Source organism: Protopterus annectens, chromosome 13.part0 (assembly GCF_019279795.1).
Source record: "Protopterus annectens isolate FY-2018-M chromosome 13.part0, PAN1.0, whole genome shotgun sequence".
NCBI classification, from domain to species: Eukaryota; Metazoa; Chordata; order Ceratodontiformes; family Protopteridae; genus Protopterus; species Protopterus annectens.
In genome coordinates, this window is record NC_056747.1 from 751,456,524 (window position 1) to 751,478,063 (window position 21,540).

The 21,540-nt window shown below is 35.7% G+C and overlaps 1 protein-coding gene across 2 annotated transcripts in view; it reads left to right on the forward strand.

Moving 5' to 3' along the window:
- Nucleotides 1-21,540, forward strand: part of CRYBA1 (crystallin beta A1) — a 1,100,222-nt gene that overhangs the window by 775,991 nt on the left and 302,691 nt on the right. The window contains exon 1 of one of the 2 annotated variants that reach the window (XM_044054450.1): nucleotides 5,251-5,319. The exons of the other annotated variant lie outside the window; for it this stretch is intronic. The gene's annotated coding sequence lies outside the window, so the exon portion shown is untranslated. Of the gene's footprint in view, nucleotides 1-5,250; nucleotides 5,320-21,540 lie in introns of those variants that run through there. 2 annotated transcript variants of the gene reach the window in all.

Below are 21,540 nucleotides of genomic sequence, written 5' to 3' on the forward strand. Positions count from 1 at the left end.
TTGGTTACAGAAGAAGAGTTGAGATGATTTTTCAGTATTTGTTTGAAGGTGGTGGTGCTGCTTGTGTTTCTTATACAAGTTTGGTGACTATCTGATTTCTATCAGAAATACTTACCAACTTGGAGCATTTAGGTTAAACATGTTAAAATTATCCAGGCTGTTTTTGCAGGCTTCTTGCATTACCCCACACCAAATCATTTGCTGCCTCAGCCTCAGGTTGCCTTCCATCTATTTATATATCCTATCTGCAACATCGTCTTTAAAACTGAAAATAGTACCAGACTGAGTAGCACTACCAGGTAAACCCTATTTGAGTTTCACTAGGCAGGCAAAATAAACAGAACAACCTCACATCCTTCTTTCTGCAGATGATAATTTCTTCTGTATGATCAGGCACCACATTAGCTCATAATGTGAATATTAAAAAAATTGGGATCAGCTTGGGTATCTGGAAGTTCTTGATTTCTGAGCTATTCTACTTATAACATGAGATGCCATGTTTATGACATCAGTGTGACAGTATCATTGTGTGCTGTATTATCGTATGGTTGCACTTTGATGATAATATAGCTGTCATCCCCAGATGCTTTGTTAAAAAGTGCAGTGCTGTAATATTGCCATGTTCAGTATTGCTACCACATGCTGACATTGAAAGAGAGTACACTATGACATCACCATGCACTATGCTATCGTCTGCTAGCAATTTTATAGGAAGGACAGTGCTGCATTATCGCTTGTATGCTTTGCTTTTACATGTATAAATTTAAAAAGAACTAAGTCCCTAATGAAAAACACAATTCCAGTAAAAATTGGCTTAATTAGCAATTGCTCAAATGATACATTTCCATCAGAAATTTCAAGACTTCTGCTACACACAGCAATATATTTTTAAGATATTTTAAGTGGGGGGAGGGGTCAGTGACTCTTGTTTTCAGTATCAGAATCTTAGAGGAGCAGCAACCTTTGTAGAGAGTGTTACACCTCTTGGGTCAACATACCTTGGAAGCTATCAATACCCAATAGTTCTTTCAGGAAAGGCAACTGAGGTTTAGTATTTATGAAATAAAAGTTCTGGTCAGTTGTGACACAAGGCTCTATACTAGGGCCCTTGCTGTTCTCCATCTTCATTAACAACCTTTATACTGTCATCCCAAAAGTCAGCTGTATCCAATATGCTGATGACTCTACTCTGATTTTCTCAGCCACATCTCCAGTAGAGTTATGGTCTGCTACCCAGACCACCTTTAATACAATAGAAAACTGGCTTTCTGAACATCGTCTGATCCTAAATCCCAAAAAAAACTAAAATGCTGTTATTTTCACCAACACGTAGGTCTACCGCTTTCACCTTTATCATAAAATCAAATGATGGCACAATAATCTCCCCTGACCCATCTACAAAACTATTAGGTGTCATCATAGACAATAATCTAAAATTTGACCTACATGTTAACCAAACTATCAAAGCCATCAATAAAAATTTAGGGTCACTTTACAGAATAAAAGCCTTCCTAACCCCTCCAGCTAAAATTTCAACCCTTCTGTATGCATCCCCTCTACTCTCAAATTTAAACAAGACTGTCCTTAACAAACTCTCAATTTGCTACAACCACATTGCCAGTTTTGCCACTGGGCTGCCTTTTAGGACACATCATTGCATCAATCTAAATCAGCTTGGGTGGCTTGAACTACCCAGCCTAATCCAGTATAACCAACTGATCATGGCCTATAAAATCCTCTATAATCTGGACAATATTCCTGCACTTAAAAATATTATCACCCCCTATAACAATCCTAGACCACTTCGATCCTCTAGCAAACTACTAATTCAGACTAGCAAAATTAATAACACAGCCGGTGATTCTCTCTTTGCAAACTCTGTAAGTAGATCCTGGAACTCTCTTCCAGCTGATATTACCTTACTTTCCACCTTAGGTCAATTTAAAACTAGACTCAAACAACATTTGTCACTTAACTGGCTATGTCAATGTATCAAGCCTGGCTAACTCTCTCTAGAATGTGTAAAAATCTGTTAACCAGTTTACTGTGTAATTTAATTTAATCCTGACTTGTGCTCAGGATTAACTGTAACCTGTGGAACTTGTTTAACTTGCTTACTTATGTAATCTCTGTAAATAGTCTGTTTGTAATATGTAATGCTGGTATTATGTAATGCTGTATCTGCTTACCCTTGGAGCTTTTCTTCCCGGGCCTCTGCTGAAAATGGACATGCATCCAGTCGGACTATCCCGGTCAACAAATGTAAAATAAATAAATAAAAATTAAAAATTTACGTTGTAAAAGGAGTTTTTTTCAATACTGGGAATAGAAGAAAGTTCACCCCCTCCACCGGAATAGACTTTTGTTTTTTATTAACTTATTGGTTGTTTGGTTGGTTGGATGCTGCTGACTATTGTTAATAAGATTTCACAAAGTAGGAAGTATTAAGAAATAGTTCATTTGAAATCTGTATATACAATCCTGTGGGAGTTTTAGGTTGTTTGGTACAAGTTCATGTGATTTTATGAAACTTTTAGGACTGTATTTTAGATTACATGTGCAGCTTCTTCATTTTAAGCTTGAAGTGGTTATTTCACCTGAATGAAATGAAAAACAAACCATTGGATTCCCCTAGCAATTTTGTAGTTATAGGGTATTTGAAGGCTTATTTAGTTAAGGACTCAGGTTATACCCAGGAGCCCCCTTTGCCCCTCTGTTTTGTAGCCATCCAGTAGGGTTGCCACCCCTCTGTTTTTTTTCCAGACTATCCAGAAATCAAACTGATGCTCCGGTAGTCCAGAAAACACTTTACAAACTCTGGTATTCTGTTTCAAAAAGGAAACAGACTATCAGAGTTTGTAAATCGTCTGACTTACTATGCTTTTTTACAGAAAAGCATAGCAGCCGAAAGCAGGCAGCAGGAATGGAAATAGAGGGCGTTTCCCACCAAATTATGTCATCGTGATATCACAAAATGGGCAGAATGTGGGCGGGAGAGGGGTGGGATGTGCGGGGTTACTGGTGACGTGAAGGGTGTGGCTTTTCTCCGGTTTTATCTACGACAAAAGGTGGCAACCCTACCATCCAGTAATATTTAAGCAAACAGATACTTCCTCTATGTTAATCTGTATTGTCATTTTTAAGGGTGGAAGATCTTTTCTACCAGAATTATTTCATCAAAACTCAGCTGATATTGTAAATCAAGAAGGGATACACATGAGGGGCATGGCCAAGATGCCAGAGTGAGAACAGCACTTTCTTGTTGCTCTGCCTGTGAAGTAATGTTTCTGACAGGATTTTTATAATTTTATTTGAAAAACTTCAAAGATTTTACATCATAACTATTCCTTATACTTTTGTGGCTTATCTTCTGGGAAAAAAATTCAAACTTTTATTGAATTTTCCTCACATTTTACTGCCAGAACTTCTGAAGCTGTATGTAGATTGCTGAAGACACGAGCCACTCAAAATCTATAGTTCAAGATTCTCTCATGAAAAAAGAACTCCAAACTATAATTAGTAGTATTCAAGACCTCTCAACAAAAAATGGACAACTTGGAACACATAATGGAAAACATGAAGAAAGAAAGCAGGAAACAAATTGAAGATTTGAAAGAAATAATCACAAAACATTCAGACCAAATTGCCAGCATAGAGGAATCTGTCAACTAATTAGATGGAAGACAAATGGAGAACGATACTCAAATTAAACTTCTTCTGAAGCAAAATAATTCCTAACAGAAAAAATAGAGGACCTGGAATCAAGATCAAGAAGAAACAACATTAGAATTTATGAGGTCCCTGAAAAGACTGAAGGTAACAACACGATTCTTTTTTTGAACAACTAGTTACCTAATGTATTAAACCTTCCTAAGCCCCTGTCATTCGGAATCGTGAGAGCTCACTGGTCTCTATCTAATCCATCTTTCTCAAAAAATTCATCCTCAGTGAGATCTATTATTGTCAAATTTTTATCTACTAGGGATAAAGATTTAGTTCTGAGAGCTGCTTGGGCAGGAACCTCATACAAGACAATGGAAGGAACATTAGATTTGACAATGATTATACATTTACCACTATAACTAAAAGGAAAGCATGCATTCCTCTAATCAAACACCTTAAAAAAGCTAACATAAAAACTCAGATCCTTTTTCCAGCTAGAATAAGGATTATCTTACCAGATGGACAGAAAATCTTTAACAATCTAGAAGAAGTTATTGATTTTGTCAGAAGAAACAATCTGTTAGATAAACTAGAAGACATGGACCTCTCTTTACCAAGTTTAAAAAGACAAGCTACTACTGGAAAAACAAAAACAAGTGATAAAACTACTAAGAAACTTAAAGGGAAGTAAGTTATCTCATCTTTCCCTTCACTGCCTGTAATGGACTTTTTTCTTTTAAAACATAAGAAAACAACAAATATATTACAATGTAAAATCTTTATTACACTTTAAAAAAATAGCATATTTATTGTTGTCCTTTGTTCTTCTTCTTCCCATTAGTTCTTGTTTTTCTTTCCTCTCTCAACTCATTTCTCTCTTTCAGTTTCTATTTTAGTAATGTTTATTATATAGAGTTAATCAATCATCTAATACTTTCTAATGTTAAAGCTTGTTGATAGTGATTTAGCCCTTACAGGAAAACATAGTATGTTTTAACAGGATCTTTTTTTATATAGATAATGCACACTTAAAGAAAATCCCTTTGTATGGCTTAGTAACATGCTTTCAGTACAGAAATACAGTATTAACATTAAGTAGACAACATTTCCATTTGAAAGGGAAATGGGGGATGTGTGTCATATAAGTGCAGCTAGGAAGATTCCTTTGTTTGTATTAACAGCAGTTGATTGCAGTCAATTAAGTGTGCTTATTTACCCTTATTGTTAGATAAAAACAATGTAATTATTCATTTAGAGTGTGTTTAATGAGGTTACAATGATAGGGATGATGTTTTATGCCGGGGAACACATTTACCGTAACACCTACTTAGTTTCTTTTAAATGCACTACATTCTGGCTTTTAACATGCGAGCACCTGTTAAAAAGGCTTTTTCTTCAAATTGCATACTTTACCAACCTCGAGACTTGTATTGGCGCCATAAAGTAGAAAAGCTTCACTAGAACCATTCCTTGAGCATTTCTACAGCTTTTCCAAGCCCTGAGGACACTATATGAGTCTGGGAACTGAAAGACTGAGCTAGATGACCTTTGAACTCATGTCACACACTGTTTAACATCTGCGACGAAGGAAAATGGTGTCTCCGTGCTGTATAGCCGTTTTTAAGAAGATTGCAGCTTATTTAGACTCTAAAAACTGTAAGTTACAGCTTATAACTTAAACAGAAGCTGTATTCTATTATTTTAATGATGTTCTTGCATTTAAATAATCAGCTTCCTGTTTAATCACAGAACTACTGGCTTGTATTAACCTCATAGCATTTAGTTTTCAGGAATGTGCTTCACACGTCATGAGAGAAATGATTCAATACAGTATGCATAGTGGTTTCCTTTTAATACAGTTTCTGATATGAAATTGTTTTTATATTGCCGGTAATGTGACTTATTCACAGTTATAATATTAATGCTATGTCATTATATTTACCTGCCTATTTCTTCACAATGCATGCATAACTTGCCACACATTATGTTAACTGCACTAATTTAATAAGAAAGCTTCTATAGATGTCAAATGCATTGTACAGTAGTTAGACTTCTGAAGCTTAATTTCTGAATATGATTTGATTTGCTAGAGCTCAGGCAGGTTTTGAGTAGTTAATACATGAGAAACTATCTCCCCATTTTTTTTGCAAAGAGTATAAGAAACACAGTTACATATCTAATGTACCTTGTTATAATAGAGGATATAGTTTATGTAAAGATTTTACACACGAATGGTACTGTTTCTCCCATATTTGTGTTGATAATTTAAAGATATGTATAAAAGTTTAGGTAGAAGTTTATAATTCTGTTGTAAGGGCAAGTATATTTCATTACGGTTTACCTTTATATTCTCGAATCACACATGTGCAAGTATTCATATATTCGCATCATAAAAACGAAAATGGAAACAGCGACAGTTGTTAATGTTCGAAAAGCAGCAAATCGAACAGCCGATTCGCTGTGTTTCGAACATAAATGTTGACAACAAAATTAGATAAAGTGTAATGCAGGGGGGCAAGCCCTCCTGCACCCCCCATGTGGGGGGCTGTGCCCCCCACACCCCCCTACTTTATTATTCTAACTCCGAGATCGCACTACAGCGGGGAAAGAAACCATTTCCAACTCCCCACTATAGTGTAATCTGCCCCAGAATGTCGAATGTGCAATGAGCGACTCTCACTGTGCATTTGCTTATTGCACATTCGAACCTTCTTCCATTCGACGTTTGAAAACCTTGCAAATTGTCTTTCGAACAATTGTCGGTCACCCGTGTTCAATACGCACATGTAAAGGTAAACCTTCATTACTAACTAGTTGTATATTCAGCTTTAATGACTAAAATGTATAAAACAAATCTCACTAAATTTTACTAGACACTGATCAAGCATGATAAGCCAAACACCTCTCATATATTTTTATGCTGCAATGTATATAAGTTAATAGATGTTCTCTGATATCCAATATGAGATTAATCTATAGTGGAAGTTTTGTTTGACTATAATTAATCTTAATGTCTAGTGATCTATTAAATGGTATATTTAGGTACATATAATCCTTATCTAAACATCTACATCAGTGGATTAAGATAATTTTTGAGTGAGAAGGGGGAGGGGGAGAGGGATGTGGAATGGGAAATTTAATGAGATATTCTTAAAGCTCTTTAAGATCAATAAAATGCAGGACTATACAATAACATAAATCGGATACCTTAATATTGTACAGAAGAAGGGGAAGAAGAGATGGCATGGATGAGAGTTTTAGATATAATATCAGACACTTTATTTTACACTTACTTTATGACAAATACAGGTAGTTTTCATACATGTAAATAATAGGTTTAGTTTCATGATAAACTATTATTATCATTATTTATGTTCTTTGTTTCTTTATATTTTATTTGTATTAGGAATTGTGATATCATAATTAGTGTCTTCAGTCAGATTAATCAACATAAAGTTCTATTGTTTGTTAGAATTTAGTATATTTCACTTATATATACACTGTATGGAGCTATGCTACATTTTTTTTGCATGACATTAGTTATTGTGAATCAAATCATATTTATACTGTTAAAAGGTTTATTCTCATATTTAATCTGTATAAGTATTTAAATGAAGGCAGAAGCACTTGATGGATATTGACGAGAGTCTAAGGGTGTAAAGATGGCGGTTTGGATGATGCATTTATCAAACCAGGAATCTATCTTTCCATGTTTGGGATTGTGTATAGTTATACTTGTTTCATTAGATATGTTTTTTTTTTAATTCGAGCCCATAACAAATTTTAAGAATTACATTTGTTTCTTTATAAATGCATACATATAAATGTTTATCCTTAAATATTAATGGCCTTAACAATCCCATAAAAAGAGGAAGTCTATCAAAATATTTGAAAATGAATAAAATAGACATAGCATTTCTACAAGAAACACACTTTATTAAAAAGGACTTAGACAAAATATCTTTCAACGGTTACACAACACTTGTGGAATCCCATTTCCAAGCTAAGAGAAGAGGCACTATGAAACTATGGAACAAATCTTTACCGATGCCCAAAATAGTATTTTTTCGGAGAAGAATGGTATGTTATGTTTAGTTGTGCTAGAGTTGAATAAAAGATACATCACTTCAGCTAGTACATATTGGATCCCTGGTATCGGTGCAGGAACTGCTAATAAAATATTTAGAATTAATATCTATTAAAGCCAAAGGAGACATAGTTTATGCTGGAGATTTTAATTGTATTCTTACTAAAAAGGATACCACCAAAAATGATAACTTCAAATTGTCTGCTCCAGCTAAAAAACTAAAAAAAATTATTAATTCTTTAAATCTCAGAGACATATAAGATATAAAAGAACCAGAATCATTAAACTACACACACTACTCATATAGATATGGAACACAGACAGCTATTAACAAATTATTAATTTCTAATAGTCTAATTTCTAAAACTCATGATGTTTTAATCAGTTCTTGCCCTTTGTCAGATCACAGTGCCCTTTTATTCAAGATTAGCATCAGTCCTAAAGATCTATTAGCTTGGCAAAGATTAGTATGTATAAACAGTCGAACTGCCACAGTAGAAGGGAAATTCTTTATTGCAAGGACAAAGTGAGCACTTTCACGACCTTCCAAGTCACTTCATCAGACTTAATAAAACATTCCATACCTTCCTTAATATATATACTTTCAAAGTGACCAGTCAGTTAAGACAAACAATTAAATATTTATATCAGATTCAATTAATTTAAAAAATAGTAGAAAAAAAACATAAATAGACATAAAACTGTTAAAAGCAGTATGCAAGTTCAAATGTGAATGCCTATAGAACCATGTAGAAGGGAATTAGTGCTTTAAGGCTTTTGCCTTTAAAAATGGTTTCAAAGAAACAGCTTCATTAATGCCTGGGGGTTGTCTGATTTTAGTTGCAGAATCCATTTTTGCTCAGCCTCTTCTGTTCTCTTTCTAATGTCACCTCCTCTGATATTTTCTTCCTGAACTTCTAAAACTAAAAATTTAAAAACATGGTGCATCCCTTCAGCTTCTACATTTTTAGCTAGGGCACTACTCTCCTTTTTGTTTACTATGTCCCTCATATGTTCTAAAATGCATTCTTTAAGCATTCTGTTAGTCTTGCTCATATAAAAAAACTTTACAATATTGGCAAAAACTAAGATAGATTATATTTCTAGCCCTGCAGTCTGAATAGAAATTAAATTAAATTCTAAACTTTTGCTATGGATGTACAAAAGTGCTACATGAGAAAATGTACTTAAAAGCTCTGCAGTTCCTGCACATATATGTCCCTATCCTATCTGATGCGTTCAGGGACTTATGTGTTTGGGTTTTATAACATAACTGCCTTTTAAGTGATTTTATGTTTGTAAATGAGAAGTGAGGTCCAGTGTCTAAGACTCCTTCAAGTTATTTAGTGGCTAATAATATGGTCCAGTTCTTCCTAAATATATCACAAAATTGACTGACATCACTTGCATATGTAATGGGGAACCTGAGTTTCTCATCCCTAGATTCAGTTTCAGGGTTATCTCTTGTGGTTTGTTCCGAGAAGTAAGGTCTGCCCTTCCCTTGACGTTCTTGATATATTCCTTCTATGGTGGTGTCTAATTTCTAAAACTCATGACGTTTTAATCAGTTGGGCGGCCATGGTGGTGCAGTGTTTAGCATTGTCACCTCACAGCAAGAGGTCCTCCAGTTCGATCCTTGGCTGGGGTGCCTTCTGTGCGGAGTCTGCATGTCCTCCTTGTGGTCGCGTAGGTTTCCTCTGGGTGCTCCAGTTTCCTCCCACATCCCAAAGACATGCTGCAGGTGGATTGGACGCTCTAAAGTGGCCCTAGGTGTGAGTGCGTGTGTGTGTGTGTGTGTGCCTTCTGTGGAAGGTTGGGCGCCGGGCTGGCAACTCGACACTGTAAAACTCCACTGCCAATCATGAGCGGACAGATGATCTGCTGTGGCGACCCCTAACCGGGAAAATCCGAAAGAAGAAGAAGAATGACGTTTTAATCAGTTCTTGCCCTTTGTCAGATCACAATGCTCTTTTATTCAAGATTAGCATGAGTCCTAACGATCTGATAGCTTGGCAAAGATTACCTGCTTACATTGTGAAACTCAATGCGTTTAAAGACTGGTTCTTAAATGAAACTAAGTCATTTCTTGCTATCAATGACAATAATGAGACTTCTAAGACTATTGCCTGGGATTCGTTAAAATCATATCTTTATGGTAAAATAAAAAATTGGTATTTAAACAAAAAGAAACAATGCGATGATGAGCTAATAACATTACAAACAAAAATGAATGCACTAAAAAGAATTTAAATAGCAAAGATATAAATACAAACTCTGAACTAAAAGCATTAAATGCAAAGTAAGTAGAAATCTTGAATCATAAAGTGGCTATAAATCTAGAGAGGCTTAAACTACAATCATACTCTGCAAATCTAAAAATTCTGCATAGATTGGCAGTTAAATCAAAAAATGCAGCTAATACAAGCTATATAAAAGAACTTACTGACAACACAAGGAACAAACATAGGCAAGCGACAGACTTAAAGGAAATCTTAGAAATGTTTAGATCTCATCATGAGGTATTAAACAATGCTTATTCAGATTCTAACAACACTAAAAGAAAAGTTTTTGTTTGAAAATGTTAATAAGAAAGTAACCAATAAACAAAACATGAAATTGATAAAACCAATTTCACTAATAGAAGTTAAGGAAAATATTAAAAACATTAAAAGCAATAAGGCCCCAGGAATAGATGGTATTATTGGTGAATTTTATAAACTTCTTCCTGATGAAACTCTAAAAATTCTTGTAGCAGCTTTTGAGGAATTTAGAAAGTCTGGAAATTGCTTCCCCTCTTGGAAATATGCCATAATCTCTCCCATTTTAAAGCAGGACAAAGATCCCAAACTAGTAACATCATACCGCCCTATATCTCTATTGAACACTGATTATAAAATTTTCGCCTCAATTCTCGCTAAAACGTTAAACCAATTCTTGCCAAAATTAATAGCAGAAAATCAAACAGGCTTCATATCGAACAGGAAAGTTCAAGACAATGTCATCAAAATTCTATCTTTAATAGATCTCGCGAATAAGAAAAAGAAAGAATTATCCATCATTAGTTTAGATCTGGACAAAACTTTTGACTATTACTTGGCCTTATTTATATAAAGTACTAACATTATTTAATTTTTTGCCTGATTTTATACAGTGAATAAACAATCTATATGGAAATTTGGTGTCTTACATCAAAATTGGGGCTTACTTGTCCACTCAAATCAAAATATTAAAAGGAACCAAACAAGGCTGCCCACTTTCACCCGTATTATTTGCCTTAGCAGTGGAACCATTAGCCAACTACATCAGAAATGACACTAATATTGTTAGCTTTGATATTAATTTATATCACTCTTGTGAAATACAACTTTTCACAGATGACATTCTGTTAACTATTGGGAATATAGATTATTCAATACACCATATTATAAAATCTCTAAATAAATCTCAGGCTTAAAATTTAACACTAACAAAATGAAAACTATACTGTTAAAAAATCAGCACTATATTAGGAAAACACAGTAATTTTAACTGGAAAAATGATACCTTCAAATATCTAGGTGTGCAGATAAAAACAAATTGGAAAGACATTATACATTTGAATTATAATAACCTGATAACTGTGGTTAAGGAACATTTAAGCAAGTGGCGAAAATGTTTTTCTCTATGGAAGAAAAAGTATCCTTAATAAAAATGTGTATTTTACCAAAATGTTATTCCTATTTCAGACTATAATAGTTGGACCTCCAAAAAATTAAATAAAACAACTCAACTCACTTCTGTTTAAATTTTTATGGCATCCGCAGAAACCAAGAATAAGATATGATATGATTGGCATTGTAGGGAATGGGATAAGGGAGGCATTGCATTTATGAATCTAGAACTTTATGCTGAAGCAGCTACACTTAATATAATGAGTCAGTGGTTAAGTAATAAGTATACATCAAACTGGAAGAAATTGCATGAAGCTATATTGCTTTCTAACCTTGATGAGGAAATAAATAATGATTTGTTTACAGATAATAATAAGATGTTTTTGGTTGTAAAAGACATAATTTTTAAAGAAAATAGAATCGAAAGATACCCTCATTGTAACAGCTACATATTAAACAACTTTAAAAAGATAATGAACAGTAACTATAAGACAAGACATCTCTTATTCTTAATATTTCTGGTTGCATTGACAAGAAAATGTCTAGATTCATTTAATAGAGAGAAATTAATGATGGTGAAGGAAAATGGTCTAATATATTGGCACCAATTCATTGGTAGCAAGGATATATATGACCCAAATAGCCTTATGGCTAGGTATAATTATAATCAAAATAACTGGTTAAATATGCAGATTTTTACAGAACATCTACTAAACAAGCTCAAATCAAGTCAAGTGCTTGATGTTTCATTATATCCAAAAGTAATCTCTCTTTTCTGTGAACTGAATATAACAAACCATAACATAGGCTGTTCATGATCTAGGATTTACAAACCACTAAGAGTAGACTTACAAATACCAGAAGATTCTTTATGGAGTTATATTGAAAAATTAAATAAAGCAAATTTTTCAGACTCTGATAGAACCTTCACATTGAAATCAATTAACAACACAACCTCATCTACTTTCTGGAAAATTTCCACTTGGAAGTTTATCCATAGGAGCTATATTACCCCTCATAAATTAGCATTGATCTCACATAGTACTCATAAATGTTGGAGATGTGAAGAAACTTTGTGTGCTGACTGGGCACACATGTTTCTTGAATGTAAAACAGTTACAACCTTTTGGCAGGAATTTAAGTCCTTTTCAAAAGCTTTGTGGTCTGACAAATGTGGCATTTCAGATTCTTTGATATCATTTAATGCACCGATAGCAGTACATATTCCAAAGACACAAGTCCATCTTCTCAGGTCTCTTCTTGCAATCGCAAGGAAAATTATAACATCAAACTGGAAAAGAAACATCCTCTCTTTTTCTGAGTTTATTTTACTGGTCAAAACTGTATGTAAAAGATAATTGTTAACCCTTGATTTAAGATCAACAAAAGTAACTCATAAGAAATTATCATGGGTAAAACTAAATAATTTATTAGATAAGATGTAACATATACATTGTAAATTTTGTATGATATGGGCATTGTAAATAGTTGTGTTGTATATAGTTTTGTTTATTCAATTTGTTTAAATGCACAGATTTCTTTGTTTTGTTTATAAAAATTCAATAAAAATTGTTTAAAAAAAAGAAGGGATGCACATATACATAGTATTTGGAATGCAAACTGAAGCTGATTATTTGAGACACAACCACATGCTTTTTTAATAACACAATTGTAATTTCTGTCTAACTATGCTTATGGAATACAAAATATTATGTTGGCACAACACAGACAAACTGAGTGTCATTACTCTTTTCACGAACATATGCAGCATTGTTCCTATTGAGCTTTATCCATTAGCAAAGCAAAGCAAGATAAAGATTATTCCTGTTATCAGCACATGAAAACACTGATGAAAGTTTGGTCAAAAGGGAAATATGTGCGTCTGGAAATACTGGTTCTGAGATTCTTATACATTGTAGTGAAAAGACATTATGCGCACTGTAGTACGGAGTAAGAATCCCTAACTGAACACGCTCAAGTTGTTCAGAGGAACATTAGGAAAAAGAATGGTGTGCAGTCATCCACATTAAACAACAGGGATGCTGTAAGGCAGGACAAAATAGAATGTGACCTTTTACAGTCAGTCATACTGAAAACTGCATTTGTCAACCCATTTACTTTCACTTGACTTATATATGAGGGACTTGGAAGCTGTTTGTGTTTTTTTTTTTTTGGGAGGGGTGGATTGGTGTCTTTAAAATACAATTTGCCTACAATTTCAGTTTTTATGTTAATAAGTCTTATGAATTAACTCACTGCCTATCCCTAAAACAGCTGTTTTAAGACTTAACATTACTGTACCATTTTTCATAGCCCATGTTTTAATAAAGTGCTAGGAGACCATGCTGCCTCGATTACTTTCCATACTTTTTTCTTCCTAAGCTTTAGAAGTCATTGTTGTCTCGTTTCCATGTATTTTTGTTACACTTACTGCCATTTGTGAATGTTCTGCTTGCTTTTATGTAGTCACATTGCTGATTAGTTTAAGAATACTTATACTGGATTCCATAGCTAATTTACTTTTGTGCATGGGAAAGCTTTTAACGTAATACCTGTGCAGTATATTGCTTTTTGACTTGGTATACCCACGCATACCCATCTAGTGAACTGGGTGCTAACAGCACAAGTCGTTGTATCTGGTAAAGTTACAAAACCATGGTCATCAAGGAAATAAGTATATACAGTGTTTTCATTGCCCTTTATCCCAGTTCCCTTCATGTCACATTCAAACCAGTCTCAATGGTGTGACAAATAGATGCTTTAATACTCATTCTATGATGCATACTGGGTATCGGAGCTGCTTTGTTTTAACGGGCTTGTATGTGTTGTCATTTCACACTGTTAAGCTAAATTGCAACCATGTTTCAGCTACACTTCTACTAGTCTTGCTTTAAAGATGAATAAGACACTTTTTGTAATTTTTTTCAAGAAAGGCTTCAGTTTACATACACACACACACACACACAGTAGCAAAGCTGCAATACTTTACTTCTGTTACAGTTTATAATTTGCTGGTATGAAAATTATGTTAGTCTAAAGACTATTTCCACAAAGAGATTTACTTGTAAAAACTATATGTTTGTATTGTAAACCCTGCTGGGCGTTAGTCTTATGGTTTCATTCACAGTTGTGACAGAACTGTGTACTACTACTACTACTACTACTACTACTACTACCACCAAAGTTGAGCCTTAATTAGTCATTAATTACTGCATTTTTCCACAAACAGTGTTACTGGTAAATTTCTGCATAGTCTGGTGCCTTAAACTGTAGGAGAATTTCAGTAGTGAGATTATTTCGGGGTGGGATGTTGGTATAATAGTTAAGGTATTTACCTTACAAACACAAGGTGCAGGGTTTGATTTTCACATAGAGTAACTGGCTAGGCTGAAAATGGCCCAAGAGGGCAGTTAGCCTAGTACTAATCTATGAATCTATGAATCTATATATTTTTTTTCTGGTCCAGGATTTCTATTTCAGTGCTTTAACAGTGTTGATATCCCAGTTTTGCTCCTAGAATTTTATATTCTGCTTATCATTTACCTGGTTAAAGTTGCATTCTAGTGTCTTCTGTGTTATATTCCCTTGTTCTTTTTGTCTGCCCCATCCCCCACTGAGACATTAAGCTAAATTTTCTGAAAGAGTTCCAGTATTAGATTTATTTGGTTATATACCTCTTTAGCTAGCCTGCTTCTTCTTTGAATTTTCTGCTAACATTTCCACCTTTTTTTCCCTGCGTTGGTTTTATAAGGCTGTGTCTATAGCCTCTGACCCTTAGGGTAATCTAATTTCAAAAGCCCTTCCCTCTTTTATTGTTATTATCTATTGTATAAGCTATTTATTATATACTATTCTCACCCATCATTTTCCACAGATCCATGACACTGAGTACCCACCCAGCAAACCAGTATTGTGCTTGAGTAAACCTCCTTTACTAGATATTGTCCTTGCTCATTTTCTCAAAGCTCAGCAAAGCCTGGCATTTTAGTCTGTGTAATAAAGCTGCTTTACTTGTATCCAGTGCCATCCAGGCAAAGCTAAGTACTTCTGATTGCTAAATCACACCTGCTTAAGTCATTTTGAGTGACCACTACTGTTTCCTGTTTTTATTTGTGCATTTCACTGTGTTTTTGTGAAAAAAACTGCTCTTCCTCTAATTGCTACTGCTGCAAGACTGTCTTGAAATTGACTTCAGCATGGGATTTCCAGTTAGTTGTTTAACTGATTTATAGTAACATTGCACTTGTGAGTCTCTTCTACTGGGTTTTTAACATTATAAGGACTGGGTTTATCCCTCTTGTGGCAGAATGTCTTTGCCTGGCCTATCTGAGTTGGGAAACACACAAAAGAGCTTATAGTGTAGTCATTTTATTGTCCAGTAGGCTCATTAGTTAGCTCTCTTTTTTTTTCTGTACTGCTATAAAGTCAGCATGTTTGCATGGAGGTGCTCACCTTGCAGCAGTGGTTAGCAATAGCCTGTACAGTAGCAAATACCTAGAAAGCTAATTTTTCCTATAAAATAGCCCATAAAACTGTATCCTGTAAAGTAGTTAATATAGAGCAAATACTCTGCATGGCAACAAGCGTAGAGTAGCTAGCTGGGTACTGAGTTGCAATACTTATAGATTTAGTAGAATTCTTTATTGTGTAAGCATTAAAGTTAGTAGAATTTAGTACTGCTTAGCATAATCTAGCCCAATAAAGCACTCTTATTAGTCTGCACCAATATAGCACCCTTAATAGCCTTCTAACCCCAATACACCACTCCTTTGTAGCTCATTAATCAAGGGACTGGGCAGCATGGATATGCAATTTCCTATCTTTTCTGTAGCCAGCTTGGTGGTATGGGAATCTTGATACAATGTAGCAACTGTCTCATGTTTATCAGCAACCACTTAATCCTTAAAGAAACAGACATAGTATGAGACAGATGTCTTACACAAAGATACTGGAGGCTAAACTTTCACATACAAGTGTACATCAGGTTGTTGAAACTAAACACAACACCAACCTCACATGGCACACAACATACACATAGACCAACCTATGTTGGGGCAGTTAACTTAAAAGCAATCTTCCTAAACAACAATGAGCGCCTAGACCATCTGTTGGCAAAAATATGCCTATGCAAGCCAAAAAACACTCAGAAAAAACAGCTAACACCAAACATACCATCACTCTCAAAAGAGCTCCAGACATTAAGGCCCTAAGGCAAGCAAACATGTTTCCCAGGACTCTTGTCATAGGGGACGCCACTGTAAGACATACTGATGCCCCTCTAACCAGGCTGAACAAGGAGAAGATAACAATTAGTTGCCTATCTGGAGCCAGGGTCTAACAAATTCCTTATGCACTCAGGTCATTATACCAAAGGTACCAGCATGATTCCATAATAGCCCATATAAGTGAAAATTACCTGAAACGTACCTCCATGGACTATATGAAGAGAGACATTATGGAGTTCTCAGACTATGTGTCTCATATGAGCCTAGCATTGAGCACCATATCACCACCATCACTGAGGATGATGCCATAATATCAGAAAAAATTATTGATTTCAATAATTGGCTGTCTTTCTGGTGTCATTCTAAGGGGATCCAATATTTGCCAGCTTGGGAGGATATGGTTAACAGACCACATTGATGTGCCAATCATGATCTGCATCTGTCCCCTCTAGGTTTTTGAATACTGGCTACAACTTTATCCACCCCCATAGCACCTTTTTTTTTTTTAGGCAATAGCAAATTGACAAACCTACCAACTTAGCAAAATCAACTCAACTGAACGTCAAGATGTTACTGCTCAATGCCAGGAGCCTGTATATAAAAAAAAACTACACTCCTTCCAAGCTCTTCTCACACTTGAGAATACAGACATCTGTGCAGTTACTGAGACTTGGTTTAAATGGCAGAGAGCACACTGGCAGTGCAAGGTTTCAGTGCCTTCCTCACATTTAAAATAGTTGCTACACAGAGAAGAGCTAAAGGTGCAGGTGTTTTGATACACATGAATAACAAGCATACCTCTATGGTGGTCAAACAGTATCATGTGCTGGAATTCTTCCATATGCAGATCACCATAGACAAAATCCCTTACCATACCATATCCTTGCCGGCTACTGACTGTGAATCCTACATGGCTTCAAACCTGCAGGCACAGAGATTCCTGTACAAACACATTTGACCAAATAGTGAATACACCCACTACTGGCTCCAACATACTGAACCTTGTACTCACAAATATGGGAGAACACTGCCTCCCCACAATGTCTCATCCTCCCTGGCAATGTCTGACCATGAAGTTGTCTCCTTTGAAATCAAAAACTATTCCAAGGCAAATTACCTTTTATTAAGTGAAGGTTTGTAAAAATTCAGTACCCCTTCAAACCCCAAGAACACAGCAACCTACACTGAATTGCTGTCAAAAATTCTGTACAGCCATGTGAATGGCTACATAGAGACTGCTGCACCTACCAGAAGTAAGCCCAGAACTAGACCCAGAAACAAACTGCCCTGGTGGCATCCCAAATTATGCAGGATATACAACAAAAGGAAAAAGATATTGCAAACATTAGGAAGGGTAATTCCCATTAAGATAAAAACTCTGTCATCAAACTGGATAGTCACCTAAGAGGGCTAATTGGGTCAAACAAAGTAGGCTTTGAACCTAAGATAGCCTCCCAGGTGAAAGACAGCCACAAGGCCTTCTTCAACTACATCAGAAACTTTAAGGACAGTACACAGCAATGTGCTGAACTGGTGGTTAATGGTGCCACATTCCCTGAGCTTGGCAATATAGCTAACTTGTTAGTGGACAAATTCAGTTCCACCTTTACATCCGTGTAAACCCTCAACCATTCCCAAAGAAATACCCTCAAGCATAACCTCTCCAACTATAACTAGGGAGCATGTACTGGATGTGGTTACTAAAGCCAAGAACACAGCCTCAGTGGATTTTGAAAACATCTAAGGATGCCTCCTGACCAGTCTACATTATGATTTATCAGGACACCTGGAGTCACCATTAAACTATTGTCTTAAAACATGCTTTGTGCCATAAGAAAAGAAAACTATGACAGTCACCACCTTCATAAGGGAGGACTTTCAACCGTTACGGGAAATCACAGCCCCATTAGCTCCATTAGTCTGACTAATCTTATTTTCAAAGCCATGGAAAGAATTATCATATAAGTTATTAACAAAGCCTCAGGAGACCTCTGGAGACTGGATCCATCCCAGTTTGGCTTTGTAAAAGGAAAGACATACTTAAGGAACTTGGTGGACTTCTTTGAAAAGGTCACTAAGGCAATGGATGGGGGGGGAAATGGTGCATACTGCCTACATAGATCTGGTTAAAGCATTTGATACAATACCCCACTTGGGGATTATCAACAAACTTACAGAGCTAGGCATATACTCCTTTTATAACATGCTGGATAATTAGCTGGCTCACAGATAGGACCCAAGAGGTTAGAATTGGTGAGGCCACCTCCACAAAGGGGAAGGTCACCAGTGGAGTCCCTTAGGGTTCTATGCTGGGCCCACTCCTCTTTGTCATCTATTTATATTTATATATCTATATGATGTCATCTGTATGATGACAAAGTCAATGTCAAAGGCCTCATGCTAACCAAGTTCACAGATGATTGCAAACTGGGAGCATTCACAGAATCCCCTTCAAGATGAGATCAACCTTCACGAAGGTCTAACACAGACAAATGCTTGGTGACAAAGCCATGGCTTAAAACTCAAAACCAAGAAATACATTATAGTAGCTTTTGGGAAGTTGGACACCCCAGGTAACTATGTCATCAATAAAACATCTCTAAAAGTTGTTTCACTAGGTAAGTATTTAGGAACTCATGTAAATAGTAATCGAGCATTCGACCAAGGCAGTAAGAACATTTTTATATGTTGCTCAACTTATAAGTAAGGGCATGACATCTCCGTCCAGAGAGATCATTGTACCAGTATACTTGGCCCTCATCAGACCCATCATAGAGAATAATGCCCCCTTTGGTATGTACCTGACCAGAGACATGCAGCAACTGAAACATCCTCAAAGTTTTTTTACAAAAAGAATACAGGGAGTAAACACTATGCCCTACACTGATCACCTGAAGCCCTGTCTCTTGTATCTACAGACATTGAGAGATTATCTTTGTTTGGCATACTAGGCATCTCTGGATTATATTTTGATGAACCTTTTGCACATCTGCAAAACAAACAGCATCAGAACTTCTAGATTAAATTACCTAAATTTTGCTTGTGACGTAAATAGGACATGGTGGAGAGACAGATATGTTTCTCAAAGAATTCCCATTCTCTGGAATAGGTTCCCAATCCATGTGAAGCAGAGTTCCTCTCTAACCATATTTAAGCGCAACTTGGACAAATGGATGGGTAATTGGAAATTTACCCCTGGTCTGGTGCCTATGTCTCTGATGGACAAAGGCAGCCAGTAAATTACTCCCTATATAAATCAAATTTCTGGGTCACACTTGAGTTGTACAGCTAGGCTTATAAGGGGCTTAGTGGTCATTAGCCTAGTATACAACTATGAACCTATGAGATTATGAGAGAGAGAGAGAAAGAGAGAGAGAAATGCAGTCCAGACTGATATATACAACTAATTTCTTGTCCCACGGTGTATAGCTTTATGTAAAAGGGCACTACAGGATATCCTCCTTTCTTTAGCAAGCATTTTCTCTCTTCTCTGTGGACTTTCCTAAACTGCTGTCAGATGCAAATTACTTACTTCCAATAATGGAACACCCTAGCATAGTTTTTCATCATGGAAATACTGCTAGAATACCCTAAAAGAGAAGCAGTGTTTTAAGAGAAAACACAGAGAAAGTTAAGTGACAGTTTAAATGCAAGAAGAAAAATAAGTATGACATGGTTTGACAAACTGATATCAGGCACAGTAGAAAAAATGGACGTTTTTCTTTTAAAATTTTACATTCTTGCCATATTGCTACATTTCTGTTTTATTACATAACTCAAAGACTACACAGCATCTGTCTTACAGCTGTGAAAGTCTTAAACCACCCTACCAAATTGTGTATCTGGAAAAGCTGGATTTATTTTATTTCATCCATTTGATAACCGATTAAGGCTCACAAGACACATCTTCCTAATTTCAACAGAGTCTAATTTATGACAAGGAAATTGTTTAGTCATATAATAATCACATTTAAGAAGTAAGTAGATACCAGACTTCAGACTGCTGCATGCTATACATTCAGATTGCAACCTCTAATCTTTATCAGTGCAGTAGAGAAACAGTGAAAAATTAAGCTAGTGTTAAAGAGAGTTGCTTCTAAGAATTACACACAAGCTGTCCACAAAATTCTAGGTTTCACTTCCAAAATTTAAACCCTGTAGGTGTCTAAAACTTACCTGAGAGATGTGTATTCGTTTGATCTACATTCCACAGTGAAACAGACAGTGTTACTTGCATTACTACTGTAGTGTTTTTGAGTGTGACCTTACTGTGCTACACTGAGCTAGGCTGGGAGAAATGGGCTGACAACAGATATCTAAACAATGTATTTAAAATGGGCATTGAAAACTGTACATAAACAAAAGATCTTGGTGTAAAGTGAGTGACAGAGGCATTTCCAGACAATGGAAGCATGCGCTTTGTCTCACTATCCATCAAAACACAAGATAATCATCTGGAAGCATGGGGAAACTGTGCAGGCTACCTGTTTCTAGTATCTGTAGCTGTAAACCTCCATTCTCAGACATGCCATCCTTATATTATAGCACAGACTTTGTCGTAGTCTCCTTTAAACAGAAAAAGATTTTAAGCATCTCAGCTATACAAATACTGTGACTCTTCTCAACCTCCTTCCAAAAAGCATAAATGACACTGTACAGTATGAGTATAGTATGTCTTCATAATCAGTTTACTTCAAAAAAAGTTGACATCCTCTAGTACTCATGATGAAACACACACACACACACACACACACACACACACACACACACACACACACACACGCGCGCGCAAGCTCTAGCTCAGCACTTACTGTTTTATTACTGATCTGTAAATTTGCAAACACATGGACATTCAGTTAATGCTATCTTTTCACATTCAGTGTGATTCATCACAGAAATGATACATAAATGTTAA